The following is a 16,344-nucleotide window of genomic DNA, read 5'->3' on the forward strand; positions in this document are numbered from 1 at the left end:
AGAACCAAGCCTCAGTCAGGTTCCCAGGGCACAGTATTCCACAGTCTAAACAGATGTCATGTTCCCAGGCCACAGATTTCCAGAATCACGGCTCAGTCATGTTCCCAGGCAACAGGGATCCAGAATCAAACCTCACTCATGTTGCCAGGCCATAGGGTACCACCATCAAACCTCAGTCATACTCCCAGGCCACAGGTTTCCAGAATCAAACCGATTTCATGTTCCCAGGCAACAGGGTACCAGAATCCAAACCGATGTCATGTTCCCAGGCCACAGGGTTCCACCATCAAATCTCAGTCCTCTTGCCAGGCCACAGGGTTCAACCATCAAAACTCAGTCCTGTTCCCAGGAAACAGGGTTCCAGTATCAAACCAATGTCATGTTCCCAGTCCACGGGTTTCCAGTATCAGGTCTCAGTCATTTTCCCAGGGCACAGGGTTCCACAATCAAGCCTCAGTCATGTTGCCAGTCCACAGGTTTCTGCGATCAAACCACATTCAAGTTCCCAGGACACAGGGTTCCACAATCAAGCCTCAGTCATGTTGCCAGGCCAAACGGTACCACCAACAAACCTCAGTCATGTTCCCAGGCCACAGGGTTCCTCCATCAAACCTCAATCATTTTCCCAGGACACAGGTTTCCAGAATCAAACCAATGTCAAGTTCCCAGGCCATGGGTTTCCAGTACCAGGCCTCAGTCATGTTTCCAGGGCACAGGGTTCCACAATCAAACCTCAGTCACCTTCGCTGGCCACAGGGTTCCACAATCAAACCTCAGTCATGTTCCCAGGCAACAGGGTTCCAGAATCATGCCTCAGTCATGTTCCCAGGCGACAGGGATCCAGAATGAAACCTCAGTCATGTTGCCAGGCCATAGGTTACCACCAGCAAACCTCAGTCATATTCCCACGCCACAGGTTTCCAGAATCAAACCGATTTCAAGTTCCCAGGCAACAGGGTACCAGAATCCAAACCGATGTCATGGTCCCAGGCCACAGGGTACCACCATCAAACCTCAGTCATGTTCCCAGGCCACAGGGTTCCTCCATCAAACCTCAATCATGTTACCAGGACACAGGTTTCCAGAATCAAACCAATGTCAAGTTCCCAGGCATTGGGTTTCCAGTACCAGGCCTCAGTCATGTTCCCAGGCCAAAGGGTTCCACAATTAAACCTCAGTCATATTCCCAGGCCAGAGGGTTCCACAATCAAACCTCAGTCCTGTTGCCAGGTCACGGTTCCACCATCAAGCCTCAGTCATGTTCCCAGGCCAGAGTGTTCCACAATCAAACCTAAGTCATCTTGCCAGGCCACAGGGTTCCACCATCAAACCTCAGTCCTGTTGCCAGGCCACAGGCTTCCACCATCAAGCCTCAGTCATGTTCCCAGGAAACAGGGTTCCAGAATCAAAGCAATGTCATGTTCCCAGGACACGGGGTTCCAGTATCAAGCCTCAGTCATGTTCCCAGTGCACAGGTTTCCACCATCAAACCTCAGTCATGTTGCCAGTACACAGGTTTCTGCGATCAAATCAGAGTCAAGTTCCCAGGCCACAGGGTTCCAGAAACAAGCCTCAGTCATATTCCCAGGACACATGGTTCCAGAATCAAACCTCAGTCATGTTCCCTGGCCACAGGGTTCCACATTCAAACCTCAGTCATGTTCCCAGGGAACAGGGTTCCAGAACCAAACCTCAGTCATGTTCCCAGGCCAAAGGGTTTCAGAATCAAACCACAGTCATGTTCCCAGGCCAGAGGGTTCCACAGTCAAACCTCAGTCATGTTCCCTTGCCACACGGTTCCAGAATCCAACCGATGTCATGTTCCCAGGCCACAGGGTTCCAGAATCAATCGTCAGTTATGTTCCCAGGCTACAGGGTTCAAGAATAAAACCACAGTCATGTTCCCAGGCCACAGATTTCCAGAATCAAACCTCAGTTATATTCCCAGGACACAGGGTTCCACAAACAAACCTCAGTCATGTTCGCCGGCCACAGGGTTCCACAATCAAACCTCAGTCATGTTCCCAGGACAAAGGTGTCCAGAATCAAACCAATGTCATGTTCCCAGGCCACGGGGTTCCAGTATCAGGCCTCAGTCATGTTTCCAGTGCTCAGGTTTCCACCATCAAACCTCAGTCATGTTGCCAGTACAGAGGTTTCTGCCATCAAATCAGAGTCAAATGCCGAGGCCACAGGGTTCCAGAATCAAGCCTCAGTCATATTCCCAGGACACATGGTTCCAGAGTCAAACCTCAGTCATGTTCGCAGGCCACAGGATTCCACAATCAAACCTCAGTTATGTTCCCAGGACAAAGGTGTCCAGAATCAAACCTCAGTCATGTTCCCAGGGAACAGGGTTTCAGAAACAAACCTCAGTCATGTTGCCAGGCCACAGGTTTCCACCATCAAACCTCAGACATGTTCCCAGGCCACAGGGTTCCAGAATCAAACCGATTTCATGTTCCCAGGCAACAGGGTAACAGAATCCAAACCCATGTCATGTTCCCAGGCCACAGGAATCCACAATCTAACATCTGTCATTTTCCCAAGTCAATGGTTTCCAGAATCAAACCTCAGTCATATTCCCAGGCCACATAGTTCCAGAATCAAACCTCAGTCATGTTCCCTTGACACAGGTTCCAAAAATAAAACCCCAGTCATGTTCCCAGGCCACAGGGTTCCACAATTAAACCTCAGTCATATTCCCAGGCCAGAGGGTTCCACAATCAAACCTCAGTCCTGTTGCCAGGTCACGGTTCCACCATCAAGCCTCAGTCATGTTCCCAGGCCAGAGTGTTCCACAATCAAACCTAAGTCATCTTGCCAGGCCACAGGGTTCCACCATCAAACCTCAGTCCTGTTGCCAGGCCACAGGCTTCCACCATCAAGCCTCAGTCATGTTCCCAGGAAACAGGGTTCCAGAATCAAAGCAATGTCATGTTCCCAGGCCACGGGGTTCCAGTATCAGGCCTCAGTCATGTTCCCAGTGCACAGGTTTCCACCATCAAACCTCAGTCATGTTGCCAGTACACAGGTTTCTGCGATCAAATCAGAGTCAAGTCCCCAGGCCACAGGGTTCCAGAATCAAGCCTCAGTCATATTCCCAGGACACATGGTTCCAGAATCAAACCTCAGTCATGTTCCCTGGCCACAGGGTTCCACATTCAAACCTCAGTCATGTCCCCAGGACACAGTTGTCCAGAATCAAACCTCAGTCATGTTTCCAGGGAACAGGGTTCCAGAACCATACCTCAGTCATGTTCCCAGGCCAAAGGGTTTCAGAATGAAACCACAGTCATGTTCCCAGGCCAGAGGGTTCCACAGTCAAACCTCAGTCATGTTCCCTTGCCAAACGGTTCCAGAATCCAACCGATGTCATGTTCCCAGGCCACAGGGTTCCAGAATCAATCGTCAGTTATGTTCCCAGGCTACAGGGTTCCAGAATAAAACCACAGTCATGTTCCCAGGCCACAGATTTCCAGAATCACGGCTCAGTCATGTTCCCAGGCAACAGGGATCCAGAATCAAACCTCACTCATGTTGCCAGGCCATAGGGTACCACCATCAAACCTCAGTCATACTCCCAGGCCACAGGTTTCCAGAATCAAACCGATTTCATGTTCCCAGGCAACAGGGTACCAGAATCCAAACCGATGTCATGTTCCCAGGCCACAGGGTTCCACCATCAAATCTCAGTCCTCTTGCCAGGCCACAGGGTTCAACCATCAAAACTCAGTCCTGTTCCCAGGAAACAGGGTTCCAGTATCAAACCAATGTCATGTTCCCAGTCCACGGGTTTCCAGTATCAGGTCTCAGTCATTTTCCCAGGGCACAGGGTTCCACAATCAAGCCTCAGTCATGTTGCCAGTCCACAGGTTTCTGCGATCAAACCACATTCAAGTTCCCAGGACACAGGGTTCCACAATCAAGCCTCAGTCATGTTGCCAGGCCAAACGGTACCACCAACAAACCTCAGTCATGTTCCCAGGCCACAGGGTTCCTCCATCAAACCTCAATCATTTTCCCAGGACACAGGTTTCCAGAATCAAACCAATGTCAAGTTCCCAGGCCATGGGTTTCCAGTACCAGGCCTCAGTCATGTTTCCAGGGCACAGGGTTCCACAATCAAACCTCAGTCACCTTCGCTGGCCACAGGGTTCCACAATCAAACCTCAGTCATGTTCCCAGGCAACAGGGTTCCAGAATCATGCCTCAGTCATGTTCCCAGGCGACAGGGATCCAGAATGAAACCTCAGTCATGTTGCCAGGCCATAGGTTACCACCAGCAAACCTCAGTCATATTCCCACGCCACAGGTTTCCAGAATCAAACCGATTTCAAGTTCCCAGGCAACAGGGTACCAGAATCCAAACCGATGTCATGGTCCCAGGCCACAGGGTACCACCATCAAACCTCAGTCATGTTCCCAGGCCACAGGGTTCCTCCATCAAACCTCAATCATGTTACCAGGACACAGGTTTCCAGAATCAAACCAATGTCAAGTTCCCAGGCATTGGGTTTCCAGTACCAGGCCTCAGTCATGTTCCCAGGCCAAAGGGTTCCACAATTAAACCTCAGTCATATTCCCAGGCCAGAGGGTTCCACAATCAAACCTCAGTCCTGTTGCCAGGTCACGGTTCCACCATCAAGCCTCAGTCATGTTCCCAGGCCAGAGTGTTCCACAATCAAACCTAAGTCATCTTGCCAGGCCACAGGGTTCCACCATCAAACCTCAGTCCTGTTGCCAGGCCACAGGCTTCCACCATCAAGCCTCAGTCATGTTCCCAGGAAACAGGGTTCCAGAATCAAAGCAATGTCATGTTCCCAGGACACGGGGTTCCAGTATCAAGCCTCAGTCATGTTCCCAGTGCACAGGTTTCCACCATCAAACCTCAGTCATGTTGCCAGTACACAGGTTTCTGCGATCAAATCAGAGTCAAGTTCCCAGGCCACAGGGTTCCAGAAACAAGCCTCAGTCATATTCCCAGGACACATGGTTCCAGAATCAAACCTCAGTCATGTTCCCTGGCCACAGGGTTCCACATTCAAACCTCAGTCATGTTCCCAGGGAACAGGGTTCCAGAACCAAACCTCAGTCATGTTCCCAGGCCAAAGGGTTTCAGAATCAAACCACAGTCATGTTCCCAGGCCAGAGGGTTCCACAGTCAAACCTCAGTCATGTTCCCTTGCCACACGGTTCCAGAATCCAACCGATGTCATGTTCCCAGGCCACAGGGTTCCAGAATCAATCGTCAGTTATGTTCCCAGGCTACAGGGTTCAAGAATAAAACCACAGTCATGTTCCCAGGCCACAGATTTCCAGAATCAAACCTCAGTTATATTCCCAGGACACAGGGTTCCACAAACAAACCTCAGTCATGTTCGCCGGCCACAGGGTTCCACAATCAAACCTCAGTCATGTTCCCAGGACAAAGGTGTCCAGAATCAAACCAATGTCATGTTCCCAGGCCACGGGGTTCCAGTATCAGGCCTCAGTCATGTTTCCAGTGCTCAGGTTTCCACCATCAAACCTCAGTCATGTTGCCAGTACAGAGGTTTCTGCCATCAAATCAGAGTCAAATGCCGAGGCCACAGGGTTCCAGAATCAAGCCTCAGTCATATTCCCAGGACACATGGTTCCAGAGTCAAACCTCAGTCATGTTCGCAGGCCACAGGATTCCACAATCAAACCTCAGTTATGTTCCCAGGACAAAGGTGTCCAGAATCAAACCTCAGTCATGTTCCCAGGGAACAGGGTTTCAGAAACAAACCTCAGTCATGTTGCCAGGCCACAGGTTTCCACCATCAAACCTCAGACATGTTCCCAGGCCACAGGGTTCCAGAATCAAACCGATTTCATGTTCCCAGGCAACAGGGTAACAGAATCCAAACCCATGTCATGTTCCCAGGCCACAGGAATCCACAATCTAACATCTGTCATTTTCCCAAGTCAATGGTTTCCAGAATCAAACCTCAGTCATATTCCCAGGCCACATAGTTCCAGAATCAAACCTCAGTCATGTTCCCTTGACACAGGTTCCAAAAATAAAACCCCAGTCATGTTCCCAGGCCACAGGGTTCCACAATTAAACCTCAGTCATATTCCCAGGCCAGAGGGTTCCACAATCAAACCTCAGTCCTGTTGCCAGGTCACGGTTCCACCATCAAGCCTCAGTCATGTTCCCAGGCCAGAGTGTTCCACAATCAAACCTAAGTCATCTTGCCAGGCCACAGGGTTCCACCATCAAACCTCAGTCCTGTTGCCAGGCCACAGGCTTCCACCATCAAGCCTCAGTCATGTTCCCAGGAAACAGGGTTCCAGAATCAAAGCAATGTCATGTTCCCAGGCCACGGGGTTCCAGTATCAGGCCTCAGTCATGTTCCCAGTGCACAGGTTTCCACCATCAAACCTCAGTCATGTTGCCAGTACACAGGTTTCTGCGATCAAATCAGAGTCAAGTCCCCAGGCCACAGGGTTCCAGAATCAAGCCTCAGTCATATTCCCAGGACACATGGTTCCAGAATCAAACCTCAGTCATGTTCCCTGGCCACAGGGTTCCACATTCAAACCTCAGTCATGTCCCCAGGACACAGTTGTCCAGAATCAAACCTCAGTCATGTTTCCAGGGAACAGGGTTCCAGAACCATACCTCAGTCATGTTCCCAGGCCAAAGGGTTTCAGAATGAAACCACAGTCATGTTCCCAGGCCAGAGGGTTCCACAGTCAAACCTCAGTCATGTTCCCTTGCCAAACGGTTCCAGAATCCAACCGATGTCATGTTCCCAGGCCACAGGGTTCCAGAATCAATCGTCAGTTATGTTCCCAGGCTACAGGGTTCCAGAATAAAACCACAGTCATGTTCCCAGGCCACAGGGTTCCAGAATCAATCCTCAGTTATGTTCCCAGGCTACAGGGTTCCAGAATAAAACCTCAGTCATGTTCGCAGTCCACAGGGTTCCAGAACCAAGCCTCAGTCAGGTTCCCAGGGCACAGTATTCCACAGTCTAAACAGATGTCATGTTCCCAGGCCACAGATTTCCAGAATCACGGCTCAGTCATGTTCCCAGGCAACAGGGATCCAGAATCAAACCTCACTCATGTTGCCAGGCCATAGGGTACCACCATCAAACCTCAGTCATACTCCCAGGCCACAGGTTTCCAGAATCAAACCGATTTCATGTTCCCAGGCAACAGGGTACCAGAATCCAAACCGATGTCATGTTTCCAGGGCACAGGGTTCCACCATCAAATCTCAGTCCTCTTGCCAGGCCACAGGGTTCAACCATCAAAACTCAGTCCTGTTCCCAGGAAACAGGGTTCCAGTATCAAACCAATGTCATGTTCCCAGTCCACGGGTTTCCAGTATCAGGTCTCAGTCATTTTCCCAGGGCACAGGGTTCCAGAATCAAGCCTCAGTCATGTTGCCAGTCCACAGGTTTCTGCGATCAAACCACATTCAAGTTCCCAGGACACAGGGTTCCACAATCAAGCCTCAGTCATGTTGCCAGGCCAAACGGTACCACCAACAAACCTCAGTCATGTTCCCAGGCCACAGGGTTCCTCCATCAAACCTCAATCATTTTCCCAGGACACAGGTTTCCAGAATCAAACCAATGTCAAGTTCCCAGGCCATGGGTTTCCAGTACCAGGCCTCAGTCATGTTTCCAGGGCACAGGGTTCCACAATCAAACCTCAGTCACCTTCGCTGGCCCCAGGGTTCCACAATCAAACCTCAGTCATGTTCCCAGGCAACAGGGTTCCAGAATCATGCCTCAGTCATGTTCCCAGGCGACAGGGATCCAGAATGAAACCTCAGTCATGTTGCCAGGCCATAGGTTACCACCAGCAAACCTCAGTCATATTCCCACGCCACAGGTTTCCAGAATCAAACCGATTTCAAGTTCCCAGGCAACAGGGTACCAGAATCCAAACCGATGTCATGGTCCCAGGCCACAGGGTACCACCATCAAACCTCAGTCATGTTCCCAGGCCACAGGGTTCCTCCATCAAACCTCAATCATGTTACCAGGACACAGGTTTCCAGAATCAAACCAATGTCAAGTTCCCAGGCATTGGGTTTCCAGTACCAGGCCTCAGTCATGTTCCCAGGCCAAAGGGTTCCACAATTAAACCTCAGTCATATTCCCAGGCCAGAGGGTTCCACAATCAAACCTCAGTCCTGTTGCCAGGTCACGGTTCCACCATCAAGCCTCAGTCATGTTCCCAGGCCAGAGTGTTCCACAATCAAACCTAAGTCATCTTGCCAGGCCACAGGGTTCCACCATCAAACCTCAGTCCTGTTGCCAGGCCACAGGCTTCCACCATCAAGCCTCAGTCATGTTCCCAGGAAACAGGGTTCCAGAATCAAAGCAATGTCATGTTCCCAGGACACGGGGTTCCAGTATCAAGCCTCAGTCATGTTCCCAGTGCACAGGTTTCCACCATCAAACCTCAGTCATGTTGCCAGTACACAGGTTTCTGCGATCAAATCAGAGTCAAGTTCCCAGGCCACAGGGTTCCAGAAACAAGCCTCAGTCATATTCCCAGGACACATGGTTCCAGAATCAAACCTCAGTCATGTTCCCTGGCCACAGGGTTCCACATTCAAACCTCAGTCATGTTCCCAGGGAACAGGGTTCCAGAACCAAACCTCAGTCATGTTCCCAGGCCAAAGGGTTTCAGAATCAAACCACAGTCATGTTCCCAGGCCAGAGGGTTCCACAGTCAAACCTCAGTCATGTTCCCTTGCCACACGGTTCCAGAATCCAACCGATGTCATGTTCCCAGGCCACAGGGTTCCAGAATCAATCGTCAGTTATGTTCCCAGGCTACAGGGTTCAAGAATAAAACCACAGTCATGTTCCCAGGCCACAGATTTCCAGAATCAAACCTCAGTCATATTCCCAGGACACAGGGTTCCACAAACAAACCTCAGTCATGTTCGCCGGCCACAGGGTTCCACAATCAAACCTCAGTCATGTTCCCAGGACAAAGGTGTCCAGAATCAAACCAATGTCATGTTCCCAGGCCACGGGGTTCCAGTATCAGGCCTCAGTCATGTTTCCAGTGCTCAGGTTTCCACCATCAAACCTCAGTCATGTTGCCAGTACAGAGGTTTCTGCCATCAAATCAGAGTCAAATGCCGAGGCCACAGGGTTCCAGAATCAAGCCTCAGTCATATTCCCAGGACACATGGTTCCAGAGTCAAACCTCAGTCATGTTCGCAGGCCACAGGATTCCACAATCAAACCTCAGTTATGTTCCCAGGACAAAGGTGTCCAGAATCAAACCTCAGTCATGTTCCCAGGGAACAGGGTTTCAGAAACAAACCTCAGTCATGTTGCCAGGCCACAGGTTTCCACCATCAAACCTCAGACATGTTCCCAGGCCACAGGGTTCCAGAATCAAACCGATTTCATGTTCCCAGGCAACAGGGTAACAGAATCCAAACCCATGTCATGTTCCCAGGCCACAGGAATCCACAATCTAACATCTGTCATTTTCCCAAGTCAATGGTTTCCAGAATCAAACCTCAGTCATATTCCCAGGCCACATAGTTCCAGAATCAAACCTCAGTCATGTTCCCTTGACACAGGTTCCAAAAATAAAACCCCAGTCATGTTCCCAGGCCACAGGGTTCCACAATTAAACCTCAGTCATATTCCCAGGCCAGAGGGTTCCACAATCAAACCTCAGTCCTGTTGCCAGGTCACGGTTCCACCATCAAGCCTCAGTCATGTTCCCAGGCCAGAGTGTTCCACAATCAAACCTAAGTCATCTTGCCAGGCCACAGGGTTCCACCATCCAACCTCAGTCCTGTTGCCAGGCCACAGGCTTCCACCATCAAGCCTCAGTCATGTTCCCAGGAAACAGGGTTCCAGAATCAAAGCAATGTCATGTTCCCAGGCCACGGGGTTCCAGTATCAGGCCTCAGTCATGTTCCCAGTGCACAGGTTTCCACCATCAAACCTCAGTCATGTTGCCAGTACACAGGTTTCTGCGATCAAATCAGAGTCAAGTCCCCAGGCCACAGGGTTCCAGAATCAAGCCTCAGTCATATTCCCAGAACACATGGTTCCAGAATCAAACCTCAGTCATGTTCCCTGGCCACAGGGTTCCACATTCAAACCTCAGTCATGTCCCCAGGACACAGTTGTCCAGAATCAAACCTCAGTCATGTTTCCAGGGAACAGGGTTCCAGAACCATACCTCAGTCATGTTCCCAGGCCAAAGGGTTTCAGAATGAAACCACAGTCATGTTCCCAGGCCAGAGGGTTCCACAGTCAAACCTCAGTCATGTTCCCTTGCCAAACGGTTCCAGAATCCAACCGATGTCATGTTCCCAGGCCACAGGGTTCCAGAATCAATCGTCAGTTATGTTCCCAGGCTACAGGGTTCCAGAATAAAACCACAGTCATGTTCCCAGGCCACAGATTTCCAGAATCACGGCTCAGTCATGTTCCCAGGCAACAGGGATCCAGAATCAAACCTCACTCATGTTGCCAGGCCATAGGGTACCACCATCAAACCTCAGTCATACTCCCAGGCCACAGGTTTCCAGAATCAAACCGATTTCATGTTCCCAGGCAACAGGGTACCAGAATCCAAACCGATGTCATGTTCCCAGGGCACATTATTCCACAGTCTAAACAGATGTCATGTTCCCAGGCCACAGATTTCCACAATCACGGCTCAGTCATGTTCCCAGGCAACAGGGATCCAGAATCAAACCTCACTCATGTTGCCAGGCCATAGGGTACCACCATCAAACCTCAGTCATACTCCCAGGCCACAGGTTTCCAGAATCAAACCGATTTCATGTTCCCAGGCAACAGGGTACCAGAATCCAAACCGATGTCATGTTCCCAGGCCACAGGGTTCCACCATCAAATCTCAGTCCTCTTGCCAGGCCACAGGGTTCAACCATCAAAACTCAGTCCTGTTCCCAGGAAACAGGGTTCCAGTATCAAACCAATGTCATGTTCCCAGTCCACGGGTTTCCAGTATCAGGTCTCAGTCATTTTCCCAGGGCACAGGGTTCCAGAATCAAGCCTCAGTCATGTTGCCAGTCCACAGGTTTCTGCGATCAAACCACATTCAAGTTCCCAGGACACAGGGTTCCACAATCAAGCCTCAGTCATGTTGCCAGGCCAAACGGTACCACCAACAAACCTCAGTCATGTTCCCAGGCCACAGGGTTCCTCCATCAAACCTCAATCATTTTCCCAGGACACAGGTTTCCAGAATCAAACCAATGTCAAGTTCCCAGGCCATTGGTTTCCAGTACCAGGCCTCAGTCATGTTTCCAGGGCACAGGGTTCCACAATCAAACCTCAGTCACCTTCGCTGGCCACAGGGTTCCACAATCAAACCTCAGTCATGTTCCCAGGCAACAGGGTTCCAGAATCATGCCTCAGTCATGTTCCCAGGCGACAGGGATCCAGAATGAAACCTCAGTCATGTTGCCAGGCCATAGGTTACCACCAGCAAACCTCAGTCATATTCCCACGCCACAGGTTTCCAGAATCAAACCGATTTCAAGTTCCCAGGCAACAGGGTACCAGAATCCAAACCGATGTCATGGTCCCAGGCCACAGGGTACCACCATCAAACCTCAGTCATGTTCCCAGGCCACAGGGTTCCTCCATCAAACCTCAATCATGTTACCAGGACACAGGTTTCCAGAATCAAACCAATGTCAAGTTCCCAGGCATTGGGTTTCCAGTACCAGGCCTCAGTCATGTTCCCAGGCCAAAGGGTTCCACAATTAAACCTCAGTCATATTCCCAGGCCAGAGGGTTCCACAATCAAACCTCAGTCCTGTTGCCAGGTCACGGTTCCACCATCAAGCCTCAGTCATGTTCCCAGGCCAGAGTGTTCCACAATCAAACCTAAGTCATCTTGCCAGGCCACAGGGTTCCACCATCAAACCTCAGTCCTGTTGCCAGGCCACAGGCTTCCACCATCAAGCCTCAGTCATGTTCCCAGGAAACAGGGTTCCAGAATCAAAGCAATGTCATGTTCCCAGGACACGGGGTTCCAGTATCAAGCCTCAGTCATGTTCCCAGTGCACAGGTTTCCACCATCAAACCTCAGTCATGTTGCCAGTACACAGGTTTCTGCGATCAAATCAGAGTCAAGTTCCCAGGCCACAGGGTTCCAGAAACAAGCCTCAGTCATATTCCCAGGACACATGGTTCCAGAATCAAACCTCAGTCATGTTCCCTGGCCACAGGGTTCCACATTCAAACCTCAGTCATGTTCCCAGGGAACAGGGTTCCAGAACCAAACCTCAGTCATGTTCCCAGGCCAAAGGGTTTCAGAATCAAACCACAGTCATGTTCCCAGGCCAGAGGGTTCCACAGTCAAACCTCAGTCATGTTCCCTTGCCACACGGTTCCAGAATCCAACCGATGTCATGTTCCCAGGCCACAGGGTTCCAGAATCAATCGTCAGTTATGTTCCCAGGCTACAGGGTTCAAGAATAAAACCACAGTCATGTTCCCAGGCCACAGATTTCCAGAATCAAACCTCAGTCATATTCCCAGGACACAGGGTTCCACAAACAAACCTCAGTCATGTTCGCCGGCCACAGGGTTCCACAATCAAACCTCAGTCATGTTCCCAGGACAAAGGTGTCCAGAATCAAACCAATGTCATGTTCCCAGGCCACGGGGTTCCAGTATCAGGCCTCAGTCATGTTTCCAGTGCTCAGGTTTCCACCATCAAACCTCAGTCATGTTGCCAGTACAGAGGTTTCTGCCATCAAATCAGAGTCAAATGCCGAGGCCACAGGGTTCCAGAATCAAGCCTCAGTCATATTCCCAGGACACATGGTTCCAGAGTCAAACCTCAGTCATGTTCGCAGGCCACAGGATTCCACAATCAAACCTCAGTTATGTTCCCAGGACAAAGGTGTCCAGAATCAAACCTCAGTCATGTTCCCAGGGAACAGGGTTTCAGAAACAAACCTCAGTCATGTTGCCAGGCCACAGGTTTCCACCATCAAACCTCAGACATGTTCCCAGGCCACAGGGTTCCAGAATCAAACCGATTTCATGTTCCCAGGCAACAGGGTAACAGAATCCAAACCCATGTCATGTTCCCAGGCCACAGGAATCCACAATCTAACATCTGTCATTTTCCCAAGTCAATGGTTTCCAGAATCAAACCTCAGTCATATTCCCAGGCCACATAGTTCCAGAATCAAACCTCAGTCATGTTCCCTTGACACAGGTTCCAAAAATAAAACCCCAGTCATGTTCCCAGGCCACAGGGTTCCACAATTAAACCTCAGTCATATTCCCAGGCCAGAGGGTTCCACAATCAAACCTCAGTCCTGTTGCCAGGTCACGGTTCCACCATCAAGCCTCAGTCATGTTCCCAGGCCAGAGTGTTCCACAATCAAACCTAAGTCATCTTGCCAGGCCACAGGGTTCCACCATCAAACCTCAGTCCTGTTGCCAGGCCACAGGCTTCCACCATCAAGCCTCAGTCATGTTCCCAGGAAACAGGGTTCCAGAATCAAAGCAATGTCATGTTCCCAGGCCACGGGGTTCCAGTATCAGGCCTCAGTCATGTTCCCAGTGCACAGGTTTCCACCATCAAACCTCAGTCATGTTGCCAGTACACAGGTTTCTGCGATCAAATCAGAGTCAAGTCCCCAGGCCACAGGGTTCCAGAATCAAGCCTCAGTCATATTCCCAGAACACATGGTTCCAGAATCAAACCTCAGTCATGTTCCCTGGCCACAGGGTTCCACATTCAAACCTCAGTCATGTCCCCAGGACACAGTTGTCCAGAATCAAACCTCAGTCATGTTTCCAGGGAACAGGGTTCCAGAACCATACCTCAGTCATGTTCCCAGGCCAAAGGGTTTCAGAATGAAACCACAGTCATGTTCCCAGGCCAGAGGGTTCCACAGTCAAACCTCAGTCATGTTCCCTTGCCAAACGGTTCCAGAATCCAACCGATGTCATGTTCCCAGGCCACAGGGTTCCAGAATCAATCGTCAGTTATGTTCCCAGGCTACAGGGTTCCAGAATAAAACCACAGTCATGTTCCCAGGCCACAGATTTCCAGAATCACGGCTCAGTCATGTTCCCAGGCAACAGGGATCCAGAATCAAACCTCACTCATGTTGCCAGGCCATAGGGTACCACCATCAAACCTCAGTCATACTCCCAGGCCACAGGTTTCCAGAATCAAACCGATTTCATGTTCCCAGGCAACAGGGTACCTGAATCCAAACCGATGTCATGTTCCCAGGCCACAGGGTTCCACCATCAAATCTCAGTCCTCTTGCCAGGCCACAGGGTTCAACCATCAAAACTCAGTCCTGTTCCCAGGAAACAGGGTTCCAGTATCAAACCAATGTCATGTTCCCAGTCCACGGGTTTCCAGTATCAGGTCTCAGTCATTTTCCCAGGGCACAGGGTTCCAGAATCAAGCCTCAGTCATGTTGCCAGTCCACAGGTTTCTGCGATCAAACCACATTCAAGTTCCCAGGACACAGGGTTCCACAATCAAGCCTCAGTCATGTTGCCAGGCCAAACGGTACCACCAACAAACCTCAGTCATGTTCCCAGGCCACAGGGTTCCTCCATCAAACCTCAATCATTTTCCCAGGACACAGGTTTCCAGAATCAAACCAATGTCAAGTTCCCAGGCCATGGGTTTCCAGTACCAGGCCTCAGTCATGTTTCCAGGGCACAGGGTTCCACAATCAAACCTCAGTCACCTTCGCTGGCCCCAGGGTTCCACAATCAAACCTCAGTCATGTTCCCAGGCAACAGGGTTCCAGAATCATGCCTCAGTCATGTTCCCAGGCGACAGGGATCCAGAATGAAACCTCAGTCATGTTGCCAGGCCATAGGTTACCACCAGCAAACCTCAGTCATATTCCCACGCCACAGGTTTCCAGAATCAAACCGATTTCAAGTTCCCAGGCAACAGGGTACCAGAATCCAAACCGATGTCATGGTCCCAGGCCACAGGGTACCACCATCAAACCTCAGTCATGTTCCCAGGCCACAGGGTTCCTCCATCAAACCTCAATCATGTTACCAGGACACAGGTTTCCAGAATCAAACCAATGTCAAGTTCCCAGGCATTGGGTTTCCAGTACCAGGCCTCAGTCATGTTCCCAGGCCAAAGGGTTCCACAATTAAACCTCAGTCATATTCCCAGGCCAGAGGGTTCCACAATCAAACCTCAGTCCTGTTGCCAGGTCACGGTTCCACCATCAAGCCTCAGTCATGTTCCCAGGCCAGAGTGTTCCACAATCAAACCTAAGTCATCTTGCCAGGCCACAGGGTTCCACCATCAAACCTCAGTCCTGTTGCCAGGCCACAGGCTTCCACCATCAAGCCTCAGTCATGTTCCCAGGAAACAGGGTTCCAGAATCAAAGCAATGTCATGTTCCCAGGACACGGGGTTCCAGTATCAAGCCTCAGTCATGTTCCCAGTGCACAGGTTTCCACCATCAAACCTCAGTCATGTTGCCAGTACACAGGTTTCTGCGATCAAATCAGAGTCAAGTTCCCAGGCCACAGGGTTCCAGAAACAAGCCTCAGTCATATTCCCAGGACACATGGTTCCAGAATCAAACCTCAGTCATGTTCCCTGGCCACAGGGTTCCACATTCAAACCTCAGTCATGTTCCCAGGGAACAGGGTTCCAGAACCAAACCTCAGTCATGTTCCCAGGCCAAAGGGTTTCAGAATCAAACCACAGTCATGTTCCCAGGCCAGAGGGTTCCACAGTCAAACCTCAGTCATGTTCCCTTGCCACACGGTTCCAGAATCCAACCGATGTCATGTTCCCAGGCCACAGGGTTCCAGAATCAATCGTCAGTTATGTTCCCAGGCTACAGGGTTCAAGAATAAAACCACAGTCATGTTCCCAGGCCACAGATTTCCAGAATCAAACCTCAGTTATATTCCCAGGACACAGGGTTTCACAAACAAACCTCAGTCATGTTCGCCGGCCACAGGGTTCCACAATCAAACCTCAGTCATGTTCCCAGGACAAAGGTGTCCAGAATCAAACCAATGTCATGTTCCCAGGCCACGGGGTTCCAGTATCAGGCCTCAGTCATGTTTCCAGTGCTCAGGTTTCCACCATCAAACCTCAGTCATGTTGCCAGTACAGAGGTTTCTGCCATCAAATCAGAGTCAAATGCCGAGGCCACAGGGTTCCAGAATCAAGCCTCAGTCATATTCCCAGGACACATGGTTCCAGAGTCAAACCTCAGTCATGTTCGCAGGCCACAGGATTCCACAATCAAACCTCAGTTATGTTCCCAGGACAAAGGTGTCCAGAATCAAACCTCAGTCATGTTCC

This window comes from Balaenoptera ricei, chromosome 13 (genome assembly GCF_028023285.1).
Source record: "Balaenoptera ricei isolate mBalRic1 chromosome 13, mBalRic1.hap2, whole genome shotgun sequence".
Lineage (NCBI taxonomy): Eukaryota > Metazoa > Chordata > Mammalia > Artiodactyla > Balaenopteridae > Balaenoptera > Balaenoptera ricei.